This window comes from Molossus molossus, unplaced genomic scaffold (genome assembly GCF_014108415.1).
Source record: "Molossus molossus isolate mMolMol1 unplaced genomic scaffold, mMolMol1.p scaffold_m16_p_3, whole genome shotgun sequence".
NCBI lineage: Eukaryota > Metazoa > Chordata > Mammalia > Chiroptera > Molossidae > Molossus > Molossus molossus.
The window spans coordinates 12,548,613-12,576,559 of NW_023425366.1; the positions used below are offsets into that span (position 1 = coordinate 12,548,613).

Genomic DNA, 27,947 nt, shown 5'->3' on the forward strand with positions numbered 1-27,947 from the left:
TCAACCAGTAACAATGGTTGAGGGAATGTATTCTGGAATTCTGGGGGATTCCCATTTTTATAGTATTTATGTCTGTAATTACTTAGGAATTTTTAAAAACCATTAAAATAATAATTTTCAGAAAAACAATGATATAAACTATGCATAAAAGTAAAAAACATTAAATGGGCCTTCTAATAATTGCTGCTATTTGTACATGAACGTCTCTGGGATATTCAAATAGTCATCTAAGAAACCTATATTAAGAATCTATTGTATGAAGGCACTGTGCTAGGTGCTAAATGAGAAAGGCTAATAGATATGCAGGGTGTATACATAGACACTTTGACCAGAAGGGTGAATTGGAGCCTACAAAGAAGGGTGTCATGAAATGATCTTTTTTGCCCCATATCTTTGATATAAGCTAACTTAAGCTTTAATTAAGATTAATGTAAGAGTGATAAGGAGGGTGGGGTGGTAAAGAGTCAAAGAATGGAGAAGGTTGTTGGAAGAATACTACAGCACTAAAATGTAATTGTGGTTTGATTTGGACTCATTCAGATTAAAATGCCAATGTAACATCTAGCTGGAGATGAATATAAGTTGCACATTCAGGAACTGACAAAAGTGGTCAGAACTACAGCTTATAGATATAGAAGTGATCCATGAAGGGTTGATAATAAATTATAATAATAGATGAAATAGGCAAAAGACAAGGTTATAGAGAAATTTTTTAAAAGCATTTCTTATGTGCTTGACATTAATGCATACCTTTCCTTCATCATACCAAATTAAGAGGATTGTGAAGATTATCTCTACTTGACAGATGCAAAAATAAAGGCTCAGAGACTAATTGCTTTGTCTTGTGGCTACATAGATAGCACATAGCAGAGCTGGGATATGAATTCAGGCATTTCTAACCATATCTTACATTCTCGTGAACAACTGAAGGACATAAAACCAGGAAACATCTACACTGCTATGACTTAAAGATAAACCAATAAAAGTTAAAGGAAACTGTTCCTCAGATAAGCTAAATGTTTGGATTTCTAGTTCAGCATTCTTTACACTATGTTGTCATCTTGTGTGATTATAACACTATTTTGAATAAACTGAAGTTTTATATATGTATGGTATGTTTAGCTAATTAACACGTTTATTCCTTGGTAATGTTATTTTGTTTGTGTGTGTGGGGGGGGGGTGAAGGGCTTAAAACTGGTATATTTTTATTATCTCAGTTTATATTATATTTAATAGTATAAACTGCCTCAAATTATTTTGGGAAATAGGTGGAATATAAATCCTAAATAGCTAGATAACAGATAAATCTATGTTGTACTATTTACTTTTTTTTTTTTTATCCTCACCTGAGGACTTTTTTTGGTGTGTGTTTCTCTTCAGATACAGTGGGAGGGAGAAAGGAGGGGGAAGAGAGAGAAAGAAACATCGATGGGATAGAGACACACCAAGTGGTTGCCACTTACACGACCCCATCCAGGGCCAGGGACAAACTGCAACCGAGATACGTGCCCTTAGGGGGAACCGAACCCGGGACTCTCCAGTCCCCAGGCCGACGCTCCAACTGCTGACCAAACTGGTCAGGGCCTATTTACTATTTTAAATAGGAAACAGTGACTCCCTAGAGACTGCTGCTTCCCCAGAAGAATCCTTTCACTTAGTCAAGCTACGTTGTTGCCTACTATTAGATCTTCCTTAACTCCTAGATCAAAACAAAGTTTCCAATCAGCTGCATTGTGAAAATTCTTACTTCTTTTTTTTTTTTTTTATCCTCACCCGAGGACATTTTTGCAATTTTTGTACAGATAGAGTGGGAGGGAGAGAGAGAGAGAGAAACATCGACGTGAAAGGGACACATCGAGTGGCTGCCACCCACACGACCGACCAGGGCCGGGGACAAACTGCAACCGAAGTACGTGCCCTTAGCGGGAACCGAACCCGGGTCTCTCCAGACCGCAGGCCAACGCTCTAACCGCTGAGCCAAACCGGCCAGGGCAAAATTCTTACTTCTTTAAAACATTTCTGCTGTCCTTGAGTTCTAAATTACTTCCATTAAATAAGAAAAATGCAAGCCCTGGCCAGGTGGCTCAGTTGGTTGGAGCACTGTGCAGCACACCAAAAGATTGCAGGTTCAATTCCCAGTCAGGGTGTGTGTGGGAGGCCACTGATCCATGTTTCTCCATGTTTTTCTCTCTGTAAAAATCAATAAACATGTCCTCTGGTGAGGATCAGAAAATAAATAAGTAAATAAATAAATAAATAAGATGCAAAATAAAACAAAGCTTTAAAGCTCTCTTTGGTCACATGCTTTGCTTTTGGAACCCTGAGCTCCCTGCTGAATATCAATAATGTATGTTCCATTAACGTAGCTATATCATTATACATATAATATGTAACAGAAGGATATACATTATTGAGTAATATGAAGAGAAAAAGAAGTCACCAATAAGTAAATCAAATTGAGATTTAGGGTGTCTCAAAAACAGTTAACAGCACATGTGTATATTCATTAAGAAATAAAACAATTAGTAAAACTTTATATTTTATAATCCATTTTCTTCTTTGTTCTTACCAATTTCACATACATTTTTATACAAACCAACTTTAACAAACATTCCCATCACTTAAAAAGGTCCCAACTGATTACTAGTTAAATTGACTTGCAAAGCTCTGCAGAGTAGTTACATGATGTCTAATCATAGCAAAAAGTGCAAAAATACAAACTGCATCAGGAAAAAATACACCTGAGTATAGGAATTCGATTATTTAAAACCTTTTTCAGAGAGAGGCTATGGAGGATATTTCCAAGTGCTGCTATGAATTATTTGGGTTCCTATTATATCTCCCCACCAAAAATTTTCTCACCTCCTTTTCCACTGCCAAAGAAATAGCCTATCTCTAGCCCCTAATAAAGGTTGAGACTATATTTTATACCATGAAACTATGAGACTATTTCCTATGCAATGGTATTAGAAATGTAAAGTCAATGGAGATTTTATTTTCTTCTAAATGAAGGTTAGGTCTTAAAGTACATTTATATACAGACTCAACTTTTGATCATAACATTTTTGATGTACATAATTTAATCTGAGATACGAGAAAACACTTTTATGTAAAATTACTGAATAGTCCACAAGAGGGCACACTTTCAACTAATGTAAAATTTTTAAATTCACTTTTTCCTGATCTATCAAAGGTTGGCTCGATTCTTCTGAATTGATTATTCAACACCATTAGAAAACAACAGATCCTGAGTTTAAAATTTTTTTTTTGTTTAAACACGGGGAAACTTTTTTGGGATATATATAAAACATAAGAAAAGCCTGGATACACCAACACTTCTACATTAATATTAAATTACAAAAGTATGTAATAGTCTTCATCAGTCATCTTGGTTCTATTAGCTATTTGGAATTTGGCTGCCCTAAGAATCTGCTCACAAAACTCTGGCTACTTTTAATTTTTGATCCTCATTATGTGATATTGTCCCTAGGAACAATTAATTCTTTTTTTTTTTTTTAAATTGATTTGAGAGAGAGGAAGGGAGAGGGAGAGATGGAAATATAGATGACATCGATTGGCTGCCTCCTGCATGCCCCACACTGGGGATTTGACCCACAACCTGGGCATGTGCCCTGATTGGGAATTGAACCGGTTACCTCTAGGTGCATGGGTCAATGCTCAACCACAGAGCTACACCATCCAGGCCTTTTTAATAAAAAATCCTCACCCGAGGACTTGCTTGGAGAGAGAGGGAGGGAGAGAGAGGGAGGGAGGGAGAGAGAGAGAGGGGGAGAGAGAGAGAGAGAGGGAAAGGAGGAGAGAGAGAGAGGGGGAGGGTGGGGGGTACGGGGGGGAGAGATAGAGAGAGACAGAGAAAGAGAAACATCAATCAGTTGCTTTCTGTATGCTCCCCAACCGGAGATTGATCCTGCAACACAGGTATGTACCCTGACTGGAAATCAAACCTGCAACCTTTCAGTGCACAGGAGGATGCTCAACCAACTGAGCCACTCCAGCCAGGCAGAACAATGAGTTCTTCAAGACAACTCAATAGAAAAACAAAGAGAGTATGTTTCAGATACCATAGGAAATTCTTCCAGTTCAACAGGTTAAGATAATAATTAAAGTACCTAAAAAAGCTATCAAGAAAGAGTACACACAGAAGACATGCAAAATAAATAAATAAATAAATAAAACAAATCATGATCACTTATGCAGAATCTGCATTACTGATTCCTTTTCTGCTTTAATCCACAAAAATATCATCCCAGCAACTCTCGTCTCTCTCCTACATCATCAGTTTTCCCTATTATCGGATCATTCCAATCGGCACCTACTCCCACAAAAACAAAAACAAAAAACCTTCCTACACCTTGATCCCTATATACCCCTCCGATAACTGCTTAATTTTTCTGCTTCCTTTCACAGCAAAATTTCTTCAGTTGTCTATATTCACCTCTAATACTTCTACTTTCTTTTGGAACTACACTGAATGTGTTATTATCATCATTTCACTAGACGTCTTGCCATGGTCAGTAATGGTATCTACACTGCTAAATGCTAACATGCAAGCCTCAGATCTCATCGGATTGGACCTAGCATTCAACACAGTTGATCACTCTCTCTTGTTTGAACAATTCTTTGTTTTCCAGAACAACAAATTCATCTAGTTTTTTCCTCAAACAACAATTACCACTCCTAAATCCTATTTTGGATCTTTCTCATCTTCCTGTCCTCACTCTGTCATTGATCTCATTCAATATCATAATTTTAAAATAGCGCCTGCAATGACGACTCAAAAATTTATATCTCCTACTTGGACTTCTCCCCCTGTACACGACTCAGATATCCAAATGTCTACTCAACAGCTCTGCTTTGATATCCCAGTAACTACAGCAGAGACTGGCAATCTTCCAGTTGACCTTTGAAAGTATGTATTATATGTTTTAGATAACAATTCTGTATTAGATATATATTTTGCAAATATTTTCTTAATATCTTTTGAAATTTTGATAAAGTCCAAATATCAATTTGTTCTTTTATTATGCTGATGGGGTTATGTAGAAACTTTCTGGTGTGATGAAAATGTTTTATATTATGAAGGAATACTAGTTACACAACTGTACCCATTTGTCAAAATCATAAAGCTAAAATTTCTGTTTTTCAATATATTTAAATGTTACCAACCTCCAAAAAAACAACAACAAAAACCCCCAGTAAAAGTAGTAATAATGATAATTAAGCAGTGGTCAGAGAGTAGGTGGAGGCATAGGTGAAATGAAAACAATGGCATGTTGATTACTGTTGAAGCTGTGTGATGGGCATGAGACATTAATAATACTCTTCTGTTTACTTTGCATGTGCTTAAAGCTTTCCTTAATAAAACTGTTTTTTTGTTTTGTTTTTTTAAATAAGGGAACTTTTGTATTGGGTGTAAAATATTGTCTCATACTAAGGCCAGCATTAATTAAAGCCTTCTTTTTTTCAGATCTATTCCTGATGAACCTTATGTTGTGGACTGAATGTTCCATGCCCACTGCCTGGCCAACATTCGTATATTGAAATTTAATCCACAATGTGATGGTACCTGGAGGTGGAACCTTTGGGAGGTGATTAGGTAATGAGAGTGGAGCCCTCATGAATGGGATTAATGACCTCATAAAAGAGATTCCAGAGAGCTCCTTTGCCCCTTCCACCATGTGAGGACACAGTGAAACAACAATCAATGAACCAAGAAGTGGATTCTCAAAGAACCAAAATCTGCTGGCACCCAGCCTTCAGAACTGTGAGAAATAAATTTGTGTTGTTTATAAGTCAATCAGTCTAGTGTATTCTGTTCTAGTAGCCCAAATGGACTAAGACACCATGTTTTCCTCAGACTGTATTTCTGTAATTGGTTTAAAACCCCACAAAAGAATTTAAGAGAACCAAATATCATTAAATAATATGACTAATGAATGTGAAAGAAAATATTGGGATAGCTTTTCAGGGAAGATAAACATTTTATTTTATTTTATTTATTTTTATCCTCACCCGAGGACATTTTTCCATTTTTTGTTCAGACAGAGTAGGAGAGAGAGAGAGAGAGAGAGAAACATCGACGTGAAAGGGACACATCGAGTGGCTGCCACCCGCATGACCAACCAGGGCTGGGGACAAACTGCAACCGAGGTATGTGCCCTTAGTGGGAACTGAACCCAGGTCTCTCTGGACCGCAGGCTGATGCTCTAACTGCGGAGCCAAACCGGCCAGGGCAAAGATAAGCATTTTATAAGTCAATTTAAACCAGCAACAAACAACTTCTTACTAAGAGCATGTAAATTTCAAAATTATGTCAAGTAGTTCAATTTATAGGGAAAGAATAAAAGTGATTTCTGATTTACATTATCGATAGTAACCTTTTTATGATTTACACTGGACTCTACAACTATGCCATTTTATAGGATATAAATATATAAATTAATGATGATATAAATTAGAATGTATATTTTCTAATGTTCAATGAACTAATCATAAAATATAGGTTTCATAATATCAAATGGTATATTCCTTTCTGTACATAGAATGAAAAAAATAGTTCTTTAAATTCTGCCATTATCCATCTTTCATTCAAGACATGGATTTTTACATATTGAGTGGGGTTTCTGATTAACTTATATAAAATTAAACTTTTTATGAAACACAGATTATTAAAAAGAAAATATAATAGCAACTACAGCCTGAGGTAGAAGGTTAATCAAAATATAGAATCAAATGACTTTGTGTGCTATAATAAATCTCCAAAATATAATGCTATTAAACAGCAAAAGCACCTGAACAAACTTTTTAATTAAATCTCAAATTCTCAAAACATCATTTTTACTGTTTTCTTTATTTTGTTTCTTGGTTTAGAAAATCCTGAGATATTAACTAGATAGTGGTTTTCTGTGACCAGAATATATAAAAGCTGACTGATTTTAATAGTACCTAAAAAAATGATTAAGAATAGATACTGTATCTCATGTTACAGGGGACTTTCGCTGTTGTTTAAGAAATCGAAATAAAACTGAGTGGGGTGCAGGAAAGAGAGATATAAAAAGAAAGGTTTCTCAAATAATGTTTTAACACAATTAACTATTACATATAAACACAAAAGCAAACTAGACTTAACATGGGAATTAACCCTTCAATCAGAATACTGAATTGCTTTAATCTGAGGAAGTAGTTTAGCTTCTCCTTACCAGTATCTGATACTATTAAGTATGCTTATCACTGAGTGATGAAATTTGTGACTAATTTCCTTTTCCTTATTTATTTAATTTCCTAATCTAATAAAAAGTAAATCTTTATGTATTCACCATTATATACTTAGTCGCTAACACCTAGAATAAGTGAGTGTTAAGTATACACTGGTTAAAAATAAACAAACAAACAACAAAAACCAGACATGGTAGTATCCTCATGGAGCTTTCAGAGTCCAGCACGAGTGGTATTATGAATAATCACCATGCAACATAATTATATATTGTGGTAAATTTCATAATAATAATAAGGGATGATACTTAGCACCTAATTCAGTGGTTCTCAACCTTCCTACTGCCGTGACCCTTTAATACAGTTCCTCATGTTGTGGTGACCCCCAACCATAAAATTATTTTCATTGCTACTTCGTAACTGTAATTTTGCTACTGTTAATGTCTTAGGTGAAACCTGTGAAAGGGTCGTTTGACCCCCAAAGAGGTCGCGACCCACAGGTTGAGAACCGCTGTTTATGCATGGAATGGTTCTAAGAAATTTACATATTTAATTTATATTTTGTTCCTTTAATTTTTATACATTTTAATTAATTTAATCCTTATCCTATTAATAGGTACTACGATTATCTTCATTTCAAGATAAAAACTGAGAAATATAAAGGTTAAGTTGCCCAAGGTCTGATTCCAGAGTTCTTGCTCTTAACATTCTGAAGTCCTTGCTCTTTTCTAAATGAAAAGAACAGGGCATTTGAGGAGAAGAAAAGATGATAACTAAGTTTATGTTGGGGGAGGGTGGAGGCAGCCACAGAATGCCTCATTAAGAAACTCTCATGAATTAGAGTTAGGCAAAAGGGGAAGAAGAAACGGGGAAGGGAGTCACTAGTATTTCAAGTCCCTAAAGAAGGACACAACCTAGCACAAGGTAAAAGATTACGTGGCTGGTACACAAAGATGGACTGATACAAGATTAGGAGAAAAGGCACACACAAGTTAGATTATAATTAATAAAATGAAATAGAGAATCAAGAGAAAATAAGCATGTGAAAGCATGGGTCCCAAAATAATAGAAACATGTGAAAGTAATTTATAAAGTCCAGAATCACACAATTTCACAGTTGAAAATATCTTTTATCTTAGGGATAAAAGAGTTAAACTTTCTTATGTTACAGACAAGAAAATCAAGATGTAGAGATGTCACGTAAATTGAGGTCACAGAATCAAGTATTAGCTAAAGTCAGCAAATTCTTGATTCAACATTCATTAAGTTCTACTCTTTTTTTTTTTATTCCTCACCTGAGGATATTATTCTGTTTATCATTAGATAGAATGGGAGGGAGGGAGGGTGGGAAAGACAGAGAGAAACATCGATGTGATAGAGCCACATCGACTGGTTGCCTTCCGCATGACTGGACCAGGGCTGAGACAAACCGCAACCTGAGGTACGCGCCCTTGACCGGAATCAAACCCACAAATCATTGTTCCTCTGGCCGAAGCTCTAACCGATGAGCCAAACCGACAAGGGCAAGTAAGTTCTACTGTTATACTATTTATTAAACAAATATTTATCGAGTGCCTATAATGTGCAATATATTCTAGTGCTAGGGATATGTGGTGCACAAAACAAAGGACAATCCCTTTGCCACCAGAGCTTAGATCAATTAATCAAATTGATTCAATTTTCCATTTGAAAAGGTGCTTCACTTCATCAGTCTATAGGGAAATGCAAAGTATAACCACTGTGAGATACCACTGCATTAAAATTAAAAATACATTTCAACTGTTGAACTGAAAGCGTGGTAAACAAGAACTTACATATAATGCTGGGAGAGTACACAAAATTGGTACAACCACTTTGGATAACTGATATTATATGCTAAAGATAATTACCCTACGGCCCTGTAATTTCACTCCTAGGTATATACCCAGTAGAAAGCCCAGGGGCTTAAAACAATAGTCTCTCAACCTCCTCCTACAATCAGTGGGTCAGGCTGAATATGTAGGTCTCTTGGAGATGGCAGAGGCACAAAAACCCAATTCTGCAAATGCTTTCCAAGTGCTTGGCCATGCCACATCCACTAATTCCAAAAGTCAAAGTATGTCATGTCCAAACACAAAGTCAAGGGGAATGGAAATATCCTCTGCCTCTTTAGGAGTGGGAGGAAGTACCTGGTAAAGGACTTGGATACAGGGAGGAGCAGAGAACTGGGGCTATCAATGCAACCTATTACACCCACCCAACCCAAGGTTTTCAGAAATGGGAGCTGGCATTTTAACAAGACCTCCAGGTGATTTTGATGCATGCTGAAGTTTGAAAACCAGTGGACCCCACAGATTGCAGGGCCTCACCCCAGAGTTGATCATTTAGTAGGTGTTGATTAATACCCAAGAATCTGGCATTTCTAACAATTTTTTGAGATGATGCTAATGATAACTGATCTAGAGATGACATTGATAACTACTGGGTTAGAAGATAGGGAAATGCTTCTGAGGAAGATGTCACCAGCAATAAATTTTGAAAGCCTGGTAAGAAATGTCCGATGAAGAAGAGTGGGAAAGGTGTTCCGGGCACAGGGAAAAGCAGGTGCAAATGTAGAAAGATATAAAACTACATGACAAGTTGAAGAAATCTCAAGTACTTCAAGATAAAAGGTGTGGACAGTGAGGAAGCTAAAAATAGCCAGATACTAGACCATGAAAAACTTTGTGTGGCCCTGGCCGGTTTGGCTCAGCGGTTAGAGCGTCGGCTTGCGGTCCTGAGAGACCCGGGTTCAGTTCCCGCTAAGGGCACATACCTCGGTTGCAGTTTGTTCCCGGCCCTGGTCGGTTGTGCGGGTGGCAGCCACTCGATGTGTTCCTTTCACATCGATGTTTCTCTCTCCCTCCTACTCTACTTGAACCAAAAAAAAAAAACTTTGTGTGCTAAGTTACGTACTAAATATGACTGAATGCTACAGGCTGCCAAAAAAAGATTTTATATTGAGAAAATGATATAACATTTTACATTGAGGATATTATATGAACATCCTGGTATTAGAACATACTCTATAGCAGCACTGTGGAGGAGTAGAAGGCACCAGACTGTAGGTGGGAAGAACAATAAAGTAGGAAAGATATTAATGAAACACTGATACTCTGAACCAAGATAGTGCATGAAGCTAACAGTAGAAAGACATATATATTTACAGATAAAAGAAATAAACTTGGTGACAACTAGGATATGGAGGGTAAGTAAGAAGAAAGCATCTAGGGCAACTTTCAGGTTCTGGTTTGGACAACTAAAGGTATAATGTACACACACATACACATCACATCCTGCTTCATTCCACAAGGATTTGAGGCAGTTTATAAGAAGAACACATAGGATTAAAAAAATCAATTGGTGAAAGATTCAGGGCAAAGGATACATTTGGATAAAGAAAATAAATAAAAATGGCGCGGAGACAAGCACATTATACTGCTTTCCAAAACTCCGAGAACTGACCCTCAAATGTGGCTTAAACTCCTAGTCAGCAAGGCAAATAAGAAAATATATGGTGTCTATTAAATAAAAGTGAATCAGTTATTCAGGAGAAGTACAGCTTTTCCAAGACACTGTAATCTGAGAGAAATTTAACCAGATGTGTGTTCATAAAATAAAGTCCTTGAAAGCATCCCTCAAAAACAAAATACCCGTTTTGGGTCAATTTTTCTTTTCTTTAAAAAAAAATCACATCCTAAATGCACAATACAGTAGAAGCAAATCCACAAGGCCAAAATAATGCAATCCAAGCACATAGATCGCTAATGGTGTGGTTTAATCTAAGAGTAAAATTTCAAATATTTAGAGGAATAGACAGAATGCCACCCATTAAACACTGCTCCCTTAATACATTTTTTCAAAATTGGGCTTTTGGAAAACTGAGATGCCCAGAGTACATGGTTGAATACAAACATCTGGTATTACCAAGAGCAGAGATACATGTTTATCAATAAATCAAGGCCAGGACAATGAGGAAAAGGTAATCTTATGAAGTTTAAGAAGTATACCCCAAATATGTCCCACTTCTACACTTCTGCTCAGGCAGCTTAGAATCTTCTTCAAAATAAGTCTGATTCTGCTCCAAAACATGGATGAATGATTGGATCACGGTTCCGAATTTCAAAACCACTGCAATTAATTATAGATAAATGCTATACTTTGCAATTTTCAGAATATGAAAGGCAAAAAAGTTGACAGGACATATTACTCTGCATAATAAACTTTGTATAGCCTGTACTGTTTAACACACCACAAATTCTCCTTTATAGAATAAAGACTATGTAGATATAAATTTCCTAGGCTGCCTAACTGTAGGCAGTATGTGGCCTATACTCTGAGGTAAAGAGGGAGAGAAAATAGTTTTTACCTACTATGTCCAGCTCTGTGCCAGGCATTGTGCCAGTGCTTTATATTCTTCTTCTCCCCATCCGCCCTTTTTTTCATTTAATCTTTATAATAAGCCAACAAATAAGTCTCATCATCTTCATTTTAAAAATGGAAAGAGAACAAACTTAAACCATTTGCCTAAAGTATAATAATTAGTTATGATGTGGAATCACAATTCAAAATTAATTTGTCATTATCAGATTCAAAAGGTAAAAAATGGGTCTTAAAAAAAGAGACTCAACCTCAGTTGTAATATGGGTTGAATTAGGCAATACCTAACAAAATGTATTTATATAAAATTTTGACCTAGTAATCCCACTCCTAGGAATTTACCTTCCACAGATATGTAGAACATATCACAATGTTATTATAGCAGTGTCTGCAACAAAAATATTTATAAACAATGTAATGCCCAAGCATAGGAAATTTTGCATACATCTTTCTAATATAGTTTTCACTTTGAACCATGTAAATGTTACTACATACTCGAAGATCAACAATAAATCAAAATGGATTTAAAAAATCTTAAAATTGAATACAAACAGCAACAAATGAATCTATTATCAAATAATAACATAATCACACACAAAAAATTTATTCCAAGGAATTCTGACCATAGACTGTGACTGCATACCATTATTGGGTGTAGTGGGATGAACTGTGCTCTCCCCTCCCCCGGTAACAGATTCACCCAGAACCTATGAATGTGATCATATTTGGAAATAGGGTCTTTGTAAAAGTCAGTAAGGATCTCAAGATAAAATCATCCTAGATTTAGGGTGGACCCTAAATCCAATGAAAGGACAGAAATGGAAGACAGAGAAGGCCATGTGAAATGGAGGCAGAGACTGGAGATATGTAGCCACACATCAAGGAATGCCGGGAGCCACCAAAAGCTGGAAGAGGTAAGAAAGGACTCTTTTCTAGGGCCTTTGTAGGGAGGATGGGCCTGCTGACACCTTGATTTTAGACTTCTGGCCTCTAGAACTGTTGAGAGAATACATTTCTGTTGTTTTAACCACCAAATTTGTAGTAATTTATTACAGAAGCTCTAGGAAACTAATATACTGAGATATATTCTAAAGAAATCTTGAAACTTATGAGAGAGAACATCAATTGGCCATCTCCTGAATACCCCACACTGGGGATTTGGCCCACAGCTTGGGCATGTGTCCTGACCAGGAATTGAACTGGCGACCTCTTGGTGCATGGGTCAACACTCGACCACTGAGCCACACCAGTCAGACATTACCTGGTGTGTTTTATATTGGTATTATCAACTACAGCAATTCTGATTTATGGTCTTGGAATCCAAGTGAAGAAAGTCTTCAAGGACAAAGAAGCTATCAACTATGTCACTTACTACTGAAATCTGAGAACTGACCATTGGACTTGGCAACATGAAAGTCACTGGTGACCCCAAAAAGACCAATATTAAAAGTAATGGAATGCAGGCTTAAGAAAGAATGTGAGGAGAAAAATAAGACAGTAAATATAACAACTTCTGTAAAGGGGAGCTGAGAATTTGGGCAGTAGCAAGAGGATCAAGAAGAGTTTTTCATTTAAAATGGAAGAAATAACATGTTTGAATGCTAATGAAAATGAATGGTCGAGTGGAGAGAAAACAATGATACAGGACAGAGGGGAGAATTACAGGAATGATACCTCTGAGTATGCGAGAGAGTAAAACCCTATAGTGAACAGGAGGAAAGTCTGGCTTTAGGAACCTGGACAATTCATCTATCCCACCAGTTCTCAACCTGTGGGTCGCAACCCCTTTGACGGTCGAACGACCCTTTTCACCGGGGTCGCCTAAGACCATCGGAAATACATATTTCCGATGGTCTTAGGAACCGAGACACTGCTCCTCTATCCGTCTCCAGGCAGGTCCGCCCACATGCAGATACACCCACATACAACATGAGGAACTGTATTAAAGGGTTGCGGCATTAAGGTTGAGAACCACTGATCTATGCTATGTAACAGATTGGTAAGTAGAGTATTTATAAGGTACTGTATAGGGATTGTTAGGTAAATAGGTAAATAAATGCAATGCAAAGTACTTGTGACAACTCTCTTCTGCCTACTTCACTATTCTGTTACAGAAAGTTCATTAGCTAAAATGAAATATGAAAAAGGAAATTGTGGAGGTTTTAAGGTGAGGGGAGAAAGTATGAAAGAGTCATCTAGGAGAGGAGGAGAGTGAAAAGATCAGTAAGTGTGGTACAATTGCTGGGAGCATTAAGAATACACTGTCATTATTTTAAAGTGAGATCAGTTATCATGGTATCATTATTTTTCTCCAGTCCCATTCAACTGCAAGAGTGAGATTTAATCCCAGTTGTAGTTTTGCCAAGACAGAGAGAAGCGAAGGAACTGAAGATGTATGTAAGGGCGTGATTATGACTGACCTTTGAACCTAAGGTATAAGGAGAGAAATGGGGATTTCAGGGTGAAGAAATCCAGCATTACAGCACTCAATAGTTGTGAATAAATCCTTCTACTTTGCAGCAATTTAATCCTTTGGCTTCTGTAACTCTTACCTTCTCTCTTGTACCTTACTGGTTGACTATTCAATGATTCCACTTTCTCCAATGGTTTATCATCTTCCATAACTTTTCAAGTCTAACTACTTGTCCCAGTGCACATTTTCCCCAAAATTCATTTATTTTCGTTCAAAGCTTCTGAAAGATCTGTATGGCTTCATTAGGTGAGAATTCACTCATGATTCTTCATTGGCACTACAAACTCTTACAGTATCGATGTGGCAATACGCCTGACATTCAACAATCATTTCCCTTGAAGTGTTAGGACTTCAAATAACATTTTTAAAATAAAAACTATGCCCCGGCCCTGGCCAGTTTGGCTCAGCGGTTAGAGCGTCGGCCTGCGGTCCGGAGAGACCTGGGTTCGGTTCCCGCTAAGGGCGCGTACTTCGGTTGCAGTTTGTCCCCGGCCCTGGTTGGTCGTGCGGGTGGCAGCCACTCGATGTGTCCCTTCATGTCGATGTTTCTCTCTCTCTCTCCCTTCCTCTCTCTCCCACTCTATCTGTACAAAAAATGGAAAAATATCCTCGGGTGAGGATAAAAAAAAAAAAAGAAAAATTATGCCCCGGCTGGTGTTGCTCAGTGGTTAGAGCGTTGACCCTCGGACCAAAGGGTTGAGGGTTTGATTCTTAGTCAAGGGCACGTACCTGGGTTGCAGGTTCCATCCCAGCCCCAATCCAGGAGCATTCGGGAGGCAACCAATTGATGTGTTTCTCTCACATCAATGTTTCTTTCTCTTTCTCTCTTTCTCCTCCCTCCCTCCATTCCACTCTTTAAAAAAAATCAATGGAGCCCTGGCCGCTTTGGCTCAGCGGTTAGAGTGTTGGCCTGCAGTCCAGAGAGACCCGGGTTCGGTTCCTGCTAAGGGCACGTACCTCGGTTGCAGTTTGTCCCCGGCCCTGGTCGGTTGTGCGGGTGGCAGCCACTCGATGTGTCCCTTTCACATCGATGTTTCCCTCTCTCTCTCCTCCTCTCTCTCCCTCCCACTCTATCTGAACCAAAAAGGAAAAAGTGTCCTCAGGTAAGGATGAAAAAAAAAAAAAAAATCAATGGAAAAAAATCCTCAGATGAGGATAACAAAAAAATAAATAAAATGAAAATCAACTCCTATAACTTTATAATTTCTATCAATGTTCCCATTCATTAGTAACACAAACTCTCTCTGGCTATGAATTTTTTTTTTTTTTTTACAGCTGTTACATCTATATCAGCTATTTTCAATCTTTTCATCTCATGGCACACATAAACTAATTACTAAAGCTTTGAGGCACATAAAATATATTTTTTGCCAATTTGACAAAAAAAGAAAAAGGGCATAATTTTCATTCATTCACATCAGACAGCTATTGTGTTGCCCATTGTCTTTTTAACTTTTTGTTTGTTTATTGATTTGAGAGAGAGAGACAGAAACATTGGTGAGAGAGAATATCGAATGGCTACCTCCTGCATGCCCCCCACTGGGGATTTGGCCCACAATGTGGGCATGTGCCCTGACCGGGAATCGAACCAGTGACCTCTTGGTGCATGGGTTGATGCTCAACCACTGAGCCACACCGGCCGGGCTGTTGTCATTTTCTTAAAATGACAATCTAAGGGAAAAAAAGGTCAGTACCCCTGACTAAATAGTCGGGCAGTATTGCATGTTTTAAAAACTCTTGCCCACCCAGTGTGGCTCAGTGGTTGAGCATCAGCCCATGCACCAAGAGGTCGCTGTTTCAATTCCTGGTCAGGGCACATGCCCAGGTTGTGTGCCAAATCCCCAGTGGGGAGCATAAAGGAGGCGGCCAATTGATATTCTCTCTCATTGATGTTTTTCCCCCTCTCTCTGAAATCAATAAAGAAAAAAAATTTTTTTTAAAGAATTCTTGTGGCACACAGGTTGAAAATCACTGATCTATATTAGTAAACAATTCTTCCTTTCCTGTTCTACTGTTCTAATCCTAATATAAAAATCTCACCATCAGGCACCTGGATTATTGTAATTACCAATTAATTAGTCTTTTTTAAACTTCAGTGATTCTCTACTTTCAACTGTCTTTCACACAGGGATGAAATAAACTGCCCTTAAATAACTACTTGTATGATTTACTTCCATTATTAACTATAATAAAAACAACACCTACAAACTTAATTCCAAAGTCTTTATCCTCACATTCAATCTCCTCCTTAATTTATAGTTTCTCTCCCTTATTCCAACACAAACTCCTCATTCTTGCCAGAATGGTCTTTTTTTCTGTTCCCAAAACATGTTATCCTCCAATCTTGTGCCAGTACATTTCCTTATACTGTTCATTTTCCCTTCTATACCTAAACCAATTCTATCCTTTATTCAAGCTCTACCTCCTCCCTGAAACCTTTCTCTACTATTGTACTTCACAATCGTTTCCTTTAATGAACTCATGCATTACATGCAACAAGTCATGTCTGGCCATGTATGGTTATAGTCTGTCTAATCATTTCATTGGCACCTTAAGAACAAAATCTTGTCTCATTAATTTTTCATTCCCCTATAATACCCAGCAAAATAATGGTCATATTATTTGTAGGTTAAACTGAAATAAAAACAGTGGGAAACTGCTAGGCAATGTATTAAGGCCTTGAGTTAGGCCTTAGGAATTAAACACTAGGTAAACAGAGTTTGAAATCTGGATGCTGAGCAAGTTCATATATTTAAGGTGATGACACCAGGAAGTCATTTCCAAACATAATCAAGTGATCTAAAAAGTAAGGTCTTTACATATTAAGCTTATATTAGCAGCCCCGTGTTTGTTTTTATTGGAAAGGGAACCACATATAACAGAGACCTAGCAGTTAAACTCTAGGATTCCTCCTGCTTCAACACTCTTATTAAGAAGAGTATAAAGCCCTGGACGGTTAGTCTTAGTGGTTAGAGCATCGGCCTGTGGACCAGAGTTGCGGGTTCAATTCCAGTCAAGGTCACGTACTTTGGTTTCGGTTCATCCCCAGTCCTGGTTGGTATCGTGTGGGAGGCAATGAATCTATGTGTCTCTTTCACATCAATGTTTCTTTTTCTCTCTCTCTCTCTCCACCTCCCTCCCATTCTATCTGAAGATACATGGAAAAAATTCTTGGGTGAGAATTAAAAAAAAAACAACAACAGAAGAGTATAAAACTTAGAGTTAAACTTTTACACAGATTGGTCATTTGAATCGTTGGAAAAAATCTAGAATAAAACCCAAAACTGATTTTTTAAAAAGCCTGTATTACTAACTTCTTATCAAACATACTTTTAAAAATAGATGATGGGGGAACAAGGGAAGTTAAATAATAAGATCCAGTTGGCATCTTTTCTGTGCTGAAGTGAATGGAACTGGTTCATTTTCTTTTTCTTTTTTTTTTTTTATCCTCACCCGAGGATATTTTCCCATTTTTTTGTTCAGGTAGAGTGGAAGGGAGAGAGAAGGGGAACAGAGAGAGAGAGAAACATCGATGTGAAAGGAACACATCGAGTGGCTGCCACCCGCACAACCGACCAGGGCCGGGGACAAACTGCAACCGAGGTACACGCCCTTAGCGGGAACCGGTCTCTCAGGACCGCAGGCCGACGCTCTAACCGCTGAGCCAAACCGGCCAGGGCGAACTGGTTCATTTTCACTACTGATTTCTGAAACCATAATTCTGCTAATTACATTAAAACATTAAAGTCTTTTTTAAAATATGCTGTTATTGATTTTTTTAGATAGGGACAGAAACATCGATGTGAGAGAGATACAACAATCAGCGTCCTCCTGCACGCCCCCTACTGGGGATCGAGCCGGCAACCAGGGTATGTGCCATGACCAGGAATCAAACCAGGACCTCTCAGTCCATGGGATGATGCTCAATCCACTGAGCCACACTGACAGGGCAAATATTAGATTCTTTATAAAAATTACCACTAAGTTGGTATTAAAAACAAACTTTCTACTTTCAGCATGTTATGGCTCCTAACTTTACAAGCCTCCTTTTTATTTCTTGAAATCAGATTAAATTCTCATCCCTCTAAGACCAAAGCCAAGAAATAAAAAGTGTCTCTACCATCTGATTAGATTTCAGCAACAATTGGTGAATAAGTTTTGAATTACCATTATGCAAATGTATCAAAGTAAATATTACAATTACCACAGACACTTTTTATCAAATGAAATCACTGAATTATGGTGGAAAAAAACTTAGCTAATAGTCTAATTTGCCTATTTTCCATAAGAAACAGGAATGCTGTAATTTGTAAAGTTTTGGGGGAGCTGTAGTGAGGAAACTGGGAGTTTATAATAATTATTAACTAACATAACAGAACTCAATATAGGTTTGAAACCACAATTAACTAGATATAAATTCTAAATACTGACATGGATAGTTAACTACCATGGAAAACATACTAGCACTGACAACAGCATAGCTCAGAAACACAGAACAGAATTGTCAATGTATAAAAATGTATGATTATTTAGAAAACAAAAGTATTTTAAGCTTAGTACTACCATTCTAGAAAAATCTAATTTAACTTTTATTTACTGTATTATATTGAGATAAAAAATAAACTATAAAAGTAGATTGTGATAAACTGAGATACATTTTGCAATCCCAGTAGCAACGTCTAAGAAAATAAATCTTAAAAATGGTAAAAAAAAAAAAAAAATCAATAAGAAAATTAAATTAAAAGAATATTTGCCCTGGCCGGTTTGGCTCAGCGGTTGGAGCGTCGGCCTGCGGTTCTGAGAGGCCCGGGTTCGGTTCCCGCTAAGGGCGCGTACCCTCGGTTGCAGTTTGTCCCCGGCCCTGGTCGGTTGTGCGGGTGGCAACCACTCGATGTGTTCCTTTCACATCGATGTTTCTCTCTATCTTCCTCTCTCTCCCTCCCACTCTACCTGAACAAAAAATGAAAAGAAAAAAAAAAGAATATTTAACACACAAAAAAAAGGCAGTAAAAGAATGGCAGGCGTAAATTCAACCATCAATAATCACATTAAATGGGAATAGACTAAACATGTCAATCAAAAGGCAGAGATTATCATACTGGATAAAACAAAGGCCTATGGACACTGCTTCTACAAAAGACACATTTTAGATTCAAAGATACAAATAGGTTGAAAGTAAAATAATGGAAAAGATATTCCATACAAACATTAGTAAGAAGGCTGAAGTGCTACATTAATAGCAGATGAAATAGACTTTGAGATAAATAGTACTAAAGACAAACAGAGATTATTTCATAATGATGAAAAGAGCCAATAACACATCAGGAGGATATAACATTTATAAAAGTATCCACTCACACCTAACAACAAATCTGCCAAACACATAAAGCAAGAACTGACAAAACTCAATGAAGAAGCAGAACTAGAGAGAAAATCAGCAAGGATGTAAAAGACTTGAACAACACTCTACCCAAAGGCTCTTTGGCTACAAACAAATCTAAATACATTTAGAATCATAAAAGGATGTTGCTTGAACAACAGAACAAAATTAAAATTTACAATAGCTAAGATCTGGAAACAGCCCAAATGTCCATCAGTAGATGAATGGATAAAAAAGCTGTGGTACATATACACAATGGAGTACTATGTAGCTGTAAGAAAGAAAGATCTCTTATCCTTTGAGATGACATGGAGGGACCTGGAAAGTATCACCCTAAGTGAAACAAGCCAAACAGAGAAAGACAAGTATCATATGATCTCACTTATTTGTGGAATATAATGAATCATATGATCTCACTTATTTGTGGAATATAATGAACATAACAGTCTGAGGAATGGGGTAGTCCCAGAGACGTGGAAGTGGGGTACAGACTGATAATCCCCAGAAGAGGGGATGGTGGGGGAGAGATAAACCACAGAACTTATATGCATGTGTGTATGAACAATGGACATGGACAGTAAAGCAAGGAGGGAGGGGATGGGGGGAATCAATGGGGAGAAAAGGAGAAACATCTGTAACAAAAATAAATTAATTAAATTAAAAAAAAAAAAGAAAATCCTAGAAAGACATAAACTACCAGAAATGAATACAAAAATTAGAAAATCTAAGTAAATCTATACCAAATAAGGTCATTTAACTACATGTTAAAAAATCTTCACAGTAAAAAAGCCTAGGAATGATGGTTACACTAATGAAGCTTATGAAATATGTAAGAAACAACACATTCTATGAGGTCAGTACTACCCTAATACCAAAGCCAGACAGAGAAGACTTAAGAAAACTATAGATTAATATCCTTCATGAACATCGATTAAAAAAATCCTGTTTAATAAATTAGCTAACTGAATGCAGCAACATATAAAAAGGAATTATACGTGATGATCAAATGAGATTTTTCCTGAGAATACTAGGTAGGTTTACCATCTGAAAATCAATTAATGTAAAAACATTATTCATAGAATAAAACACAAAAACTGCACAATCATTTCAACAGATGCAAGAAAAGCACATGACAAAATCCAATACTCGTTCTTTATAAAAATGGTCAAAAGCCCAGCCGGTGTGGCTCAGTGGCTGAGCGTCAACCCAAGCACCAAGAGGTCACTGGTTTGATTCCTGGTCAGGGCACATTCCCATGATGGGGGCCAAATCCCCAATGGAGGGGCATGCTGGAGATAGCCAATTCGATGTTCTCTCTCATCGCTGTTTCTCTCTCTCTCTCCCTTCCTCCCTCTCTAAAATCAATAAAGAAAAAAACAAATAAATAAAAATGGTCAAAAAACTCGAAATATTAAAGGACCTCTATGAAAAGTCTATAGCTAACATATTTAATGGTGAAGGCTATTTCCCTCCAAACACCAGAAGAACAAGGATATTTGTTCTTACTACTTGACTGAATACTGTACTGTAGGTTCTAGCTAGTGATATAATGCCAATAATAATGATAATAACAAACTTAAAAAATAAAACATTGAAAAGATATTACATACATTCAAATTTTAAAAAGAAGTGAAATTGTTTATTATCAAATGACATTATCCTCTATGTGGAAAATCCTAAGGAACCCCTAAGAAACTATTAGAACTAATAAACAAACTTAGCAAGGTCACAAGATACAAAATTAATACACAAAAAACAACTGCGTTTCTATATTCCAGCAAAAACGTGAAAATAAAATAAAAACAATTCTATTAAAAATAGCACCACAAAAAATAATTAGGCAAAAAATTTAAGTAGTATAAGATTTGTAAAATGTTATAAAACATTGTTTAGAGTAAAAGCTAAATGGAGAAATATTTCATGCTCATGGACTGACAGGCTCAATATTGTTAATATAGCAATTTTCCTCAAATTGATGATGTAAAGATTCAACACAATCTTTTTCAAAATCCTAGGTGGCTTAAAAAAAATAAACAGGTTTATTCTAATTTTATGTGTAAATCAAAAGATCTAGAAAGCCAAAACAATTTGAAAAAGAACAAAGTCAGAGGACTTACAACTAATTTTAAAACACAGTATGAAGCTAAAGTAATCAAGAGAATGTGTTATTAGTATAAGAATAGGTGTAAGAATAGATCAATGGAGAGAACTAAAATTCCAGAAATAAATCCTAACATTTATGCTAGATTGATTTTTCACAAATTATAACAACAAATAGTTTGGGACAACTGGTTATCATATGCAAAAAAATAATAATAAACTTAGACTCTTATATCATATACAAAAATTAATTCCAATGGATCAAAGATCTAAATGTATGAGCTAAAACAATAAATCAACTAAAAGAACATATAGGAGAAAAATCTTTGTGGTTTTGTATCAGGCAGAGTTCTTAGACAACAAACACATGAGCCATAATAGATAAAACTGATAAGCTGAACTTCATTAAAGTTAAAAACTTTTGTACACTATAAAACAGCAACAAGACAATAAAAAGATAACCGCAGACTGGGAAAAAAATATTAGCAAATCATGTATCTGACAACACATTTGTATTCAGAATATAGATGAACTCTCACAACTTAATAAGATAACAAATCCAATTTTAAAATGGGCAAAAGACTTGCTTGAATAGACGTTTCACTAGAGAAGACATGAATGGCTCATAAACACAAAAAAGTGCTCAACACCATTAGCCAGTAGAAATATGCTAATTAAAATCACAATGAGATACCACAACACACCCAACTAAATTGGCCATAATCAAAAAGATAATATCAAGTGTTGATGAGAATGTGGAAAAATTGGAACCCTAAATACAATGCTAGTAGAAAAGTCAAATGGCACAGCCACTTTGGAACAGTTTGACAGTCTCCTAAAAAGTTAATTTGTTGTAGGTCTAAGCAATTCCATTTTTAGGAACCTACCTAAGAGAGATGAAAACATATGCCCATACAAAAATGTGTCCATCAATGTTCAAAGAAACATTATTCACAGTAGTCAAAAACTGGAAACTAGTGAAAGAATAAACAAAATGCGGTATATCAATATGATAAAATAATATTCAGCAATAAAAAGAAACAAAATACTTATACATGCTGTGCCATGAACCTTAAAAACATGCTAAGTGAAAGAAGTTAGATGCAAAAGACTACATATAGTATAATTCCTTTCAGACACAATGTCCCCCAAAATTTACAGAAACAGAAAGTAGATCAGTAGTTGCCTAAGGCAGGGGAACGCATATGGGAGTTGAGAGTTGACTACAAACAGCTTGAGGGAAGTTTTGGAAATACTGGGAGTGATGGAAAAGTTCTAAAACTAGATTGTGTTGATGGGTGCACAACTCTAAATTTACTAAAACCACTGAATTGTATACATACAATAGACAAATTTTATATTAATGTAAATTATACCTCAATAAAGTTGTGAAAATGCAATTAGAGAGAGTACCCTCCTTTAGGTAGCTATAAACATTTTCCTACTTCAATCATTTTTTCCTTAAAAAGATAATCATACAAAATGAACTTATTGTACACACTAGTCATATATTAACAATTTCTAGGAATTCAAATACAAACACTATGATTTGGTGGTATTAATAAGCTCCTAAACCATGCCTGACAAAAATTTCTTGTGAGGAATAAGGTAAGCAATCATGTAATTTAAGCAAGCTCACACAATCACTTTTATGTAGTTAGACTATTTCACTTACCCTAGGATGGAAGTTACACTTAATAGAATTATCTTGTTTTGAACAGACTCACTGATATATAGAGAAGGAAGGCATCTTATAAATAATCTACTCCAATCCCTTTGTTTTAGATATGAAGAAACAAAGAGATAAAATAATGTGTTCAACGGCACACTTTGAAAATTAATTGCAAAGCTTTCCAGTCTTTCCCACTGTCCTGACTTTCCTGTTTCTTCTGTGCACTGACTATTGTATTTATTGAAAGAAAATGGTACAAGATCATAAAAAATAATCACAGAGAGAATATCCAGGCAACCACTAAGCAAATGATTAATTTTTCATCCCATGAACATATCTCTTGTAGCTCTATAAAAAGGGAGGAAACTTTAGAGAACCTCTTACACGCATTTATTATCTCATTTGGTATTCAAAACATCCTCATGAAAATTACCTTACTTAATAATTGGAAAAACTGAGGTTCAAAATAATTACCTTGTCATAGTTATAAAGCTTGTAAGTAATAATGCCAAAATTTTAAAAACTAAATTTATCTGATTTCATATAGCCCATGCCCATTTTTTCACTTAGTCAGACACTGTAAAGCAGTGATCTCCAAAACAATTCTTTTCAATAAATACTGTTGTGCTTATGTCTCCAATGTATAAAATTATGTTTATTAGTAAAGTCACAAAATAGATATATTAAAAGGAAAAATAAAAATAATGTGTCTAGAAGTTCTAATTCTCTTTGCACAATAAGCTCAATTGTCTTGCACGCCCCTAATCCCACCTTACTGCATCTTTGCCAGTACATATACACCCATTTGTAAACTATTTTAGATACTATTCCAAAATTGAATACCATCTTTCTTTGAAATTTCATTCTGTTCTTGACACTTGAAAACTATAATGTTTCTGACCAACTAAATCCTTTCTGTCAAAAGGTGTACAATGTTTAGAAAAAAAGTTATGTAAGAAATAAGGAAATTTTCCATTATACTATTATAGGCTTTTTAGCAGCAAGTAATGTCTGAATTGCAAAGTATAAAATTTGTGTTGTAGCTAAATAAAAATCATTGAGACAATTATTAATCAATGTTATATAAAACCAGGAAGGTAGCAATCAGTTTGTAGTATATGCTTCTTTAGAATTCAAAGACTCTACAATATGCTTCATTAGAAGTGCTGTAAAATATTTCTCTCTAGTATAAAATGCTTAAAAATATCTGGCTTTGAATTACCTTTACCAATACAAAGTGTAACTCAATATATAGTAAAATCTTGCTTCTCAAATTAGCTTTTGCTGTCTAATTCCTTTTAGATGTTAGAATCTTTCCCCTAATGAAAGCTGTTCTCTTACAAATTGAAGCAGTCACTTTATTATAAGCCAGTGTTTCTAAACTGTTTAATCTAAGATTCTCCCTTCCCAACCAATTGTAACCCTTTTGAGAATGCATGTTCTACAATATCTTTCACAAAACTTTATATTATAAAGTTACAGGGATGACTTTTTAAATAAATTGACAAAATGAAGATAAACCATATTTCTATTGCTTAAGAGATTCTATCTTCCTGAATTCCTATATTATCTTCAAAACATGAAAGAGATCAAAGTAAAAATGGAAAGAACTGGAGTTGGTCAGGATTGGCATGAGGGCGGGGGGGCGTAAATTACCCATTCCCCAATTCTTTCTACTGCCTAATTATCTACTCTGCTCACTGTCTCAGCTCTCTCCTAGGCTACATTACATCCTCTGTTAAACATATCTTCAAATTGTGTTCTTCCCAAAAGCTCTTGTCAAAACTATAATGAAATAACTAACCATTTCTGTAACTAGTTGTTTTATAACTAATTCCCTCCCTGAACATCAAATTGTAAGAGGACAGAAAATGAGAATATCTTATATATTACTACATTCTAATCAAGCATGGTATGGAACAGGCATCAATAAATATTTGGTGAAGCCAGAAATAAAGGGTCATTTCTTACTATCACATTAAAAAAGGAATGGAATTAAGTAAAATAGCAAAATTTGAATTTTGCCCTGAGACCAAAGGGGAGATTTTTACTTTTAAAAAAGTATATTCTGCCCTGGCCATGTGGCTCAGTTGGTTGGAGCTGTCATCTGTACACCGAAAGGTCACGGATTCGATTCCTGATCAGGGCACGTGCCTAGGTTGCAGGTTGTCCCCACTGGGATACATATGAGAAGCAACCAATTGATATTTCTCACATCAATGTTTCTCCCCCCCCCCCCCCCACCTCACTCTCTCCTTCCCTCTCCCTAAAAAAACAGAAACAAAAAACAAACTGAACATATCCTTGGGTGAGGATTAAAAAAATAAAGTATATTCTTTATTTGAATTTCTGTACCTCTTTATTGAGCTTGTTAACTATTCAACCAGTACCTCTAATCTCCCTACTGTGTCTACAATCTGTCTAGTACTACAAAGGTGTATTAAATCTCTATATACACATACGCACACTATATAATTGCTTTGTCAAGTTGGCTTTACATTTCATTTTTTTTGGCTTTATATATTATTTGTTGGATATCTGGATTCATAAGTTTTGCCTCGTGTACTTTCTTGACAAACTTTCCTTTTATTTACTTATTTTTTCAATGTCTCTCTTTACTGCATGATTTAGTATTTTAACTTTAAGTTCTACCCTGTCTGGCACTAATATTGCCATTACTGTTTTCTTTTTTTTTTTTAACCTTTTTTCACATTCTTAATTATTATTTTCATCTCCTCAACCACTTTATTTCTTGATTCTCCCTTGGTGATTTGTCTGTCTCAAGGATTTTACACATCATATATGCTAATGATTCCAGCCTGGACCTCTCTCCTGAACTCCAGATCGGTATATCCAATGGCCTATTTGACATCTCCATTTGGATGTTTAATATCCACCTTATACTTGAACATTTTCAAAATGAGCTCCTTACATTTTCCTTCACCCCAGCTACTTATGGAACGTTCCCTATTTTGATGAAAAACAACCCATTCTGCCAGTTGCTTTGGCCAAAAATCTTGGTATTATCCTTGACTTATTTCTTACCCCACATTTGAATCATGAGCCTGAACCTTCAAAATATATCTTGAATTTTCCCATTCCCAAGCCACCTTCCTCCCTCATAGCCTCCTAGTTTTTTGTTTTTTTTTCCTACCCTTGCTACTTCCAAGCAGCTTAACAGCAGCAAGAGATTCTGCTCAAATATAGATCCAGCCCTGTCTGGTTTTGCTCAGCGGTTAGAATGTTGGTCCACGAACTAGAGAGTCCCGGGTTCGGTTCCCGCTAAGGGCACGTACCTTGGTTGCAGTTTGTCTCGGACCCTGGATGGGGTTTTGTGGGTGGCAACCACTCGATATGTCTTTCTCACATTGATGTTTCTTTCTTTCTTTCTTTTTTTTATCCTCACCCGAGGATATTTTTCCATTTTTTGTACAGATAGAGTGGGAGGGAGAGGGAGGAAAAAGAGAGAGAGAGAGAAAAACATCGACGTGAAAGGGACACATCGAGTGGCTGCCACCCGCACGACCAACCAGGGCTGGGGACAAATTGCAACCGAAGTACGTGCCCTTAGCGGGAACCAAACCCGGGTCTCTCTGGACCGCAGGCCGACGCTCTAACCGCTGAGCAAAACTGGCCAGGGCAATCACATTGATGTTTCTTTCTCTCTCTCTTCTTCTCTCCCTCCCGCTCTATCTGAAGATAAATGCAGAAATGTCCTCAAGTGAGGATAAAAAAATTTTTTAAAAAATACAAATATAGATCCAATCATGTCACTCCTCTCTGATCAAAATCCTTAAATAACTTCCTCTGTCATTCAGAATAAAAGCCTAAATCCTAAAAATGGTCCTCAAATTTTGAATATGAATTATAATATTTCTTAACCAGAAATGTACTTTGATATTTTTGTATCCTCTCAGTAAAATATTAGCCTGCATCTTATTTTAGGAAACATAATTTATAATATTTAGTGTTATATAAATTGGTAGGAAAAAAAAAAGATATAATGCTGGCTCAGAGGCTAAGAAATGAAGCATAGGATTCTTTGTCCTTCCTCAGATCTCATACATCTATAACTCTTGAACTCAAGACTTGTGAGATGAAAGCACAGGGTTTTTTATATTGTTAATCAAAATATAAATATTAGCGGAAGAATGTACATATTCAGAGGGAAAAGGTTTATAAGTTCTATCATTAACAAAACCAACTCCTCCTTTTAAATAAAACCAATAAATGAGTTCCAGGAAAAGCTCAACTTCAGTTACAGCTACTCTGATTCTAACAACAATTGTTTAAATCTGTTCATGATAGAAAATACATAAAAACACTTGCCCTCTCTACCACCAATTCATTTTTCACTTGAATTTACACAATGTAAAATAATTAGTGTGATAAACTGTGGCAGACTAAAACTAGCTGACAAATTCTTTCTTAGTTCTCACACTGAAGTCTAATTCCCCTCCTTTTGAATCTGAAAATGACAAATAAAATTTGGCAGAAATGACCTGGGATTCCCAAGGCTAAGTTATAAGAAACCTTGTAGCTTTCCTTCAGCACATTCTTTAACTCTCTGGGAGCCTTGATCCACCATGTCAAATGTCAGACTACCATGAAACAGCCATGGTGGTGATTCTGTGTTCTGTGCTCTGGTTGATGTCCCAGCTGAGCCCAGACTTCTTGCCATCTCCACTTAG

At 36.3% G+C, this 27,947-nt stretch overlaps 1 protein-coding gene across 4 annotated transcripts in view; it reads right to left on the reverse strand.

The window, feature by feature from the left end:
- Positions 1-27,947, reverse strand: part of NIPBL (NIPBL cohesin loading factor) — a 206,011-nt gene that overhangs the window by 129,950 nt on the left and 48,114 nt on the right. For 2 of the 4 annotated variants that reach the window (XM_036278789.1, XM_036278790.1), the window contains exon 1: positions 22,472-22,490. The exons of the other annotated variants lie outside the window; for them this stretch is intronic. The gene's annotated coding sequence lies outside the window, so the exon portion shown is untranslated. Of the gene's footprint in view, positions 1-22,471; positions 22,491-27,947 lie in introns of those variants that run through there. 4 annotated transcript variants of the gene reach the window in all.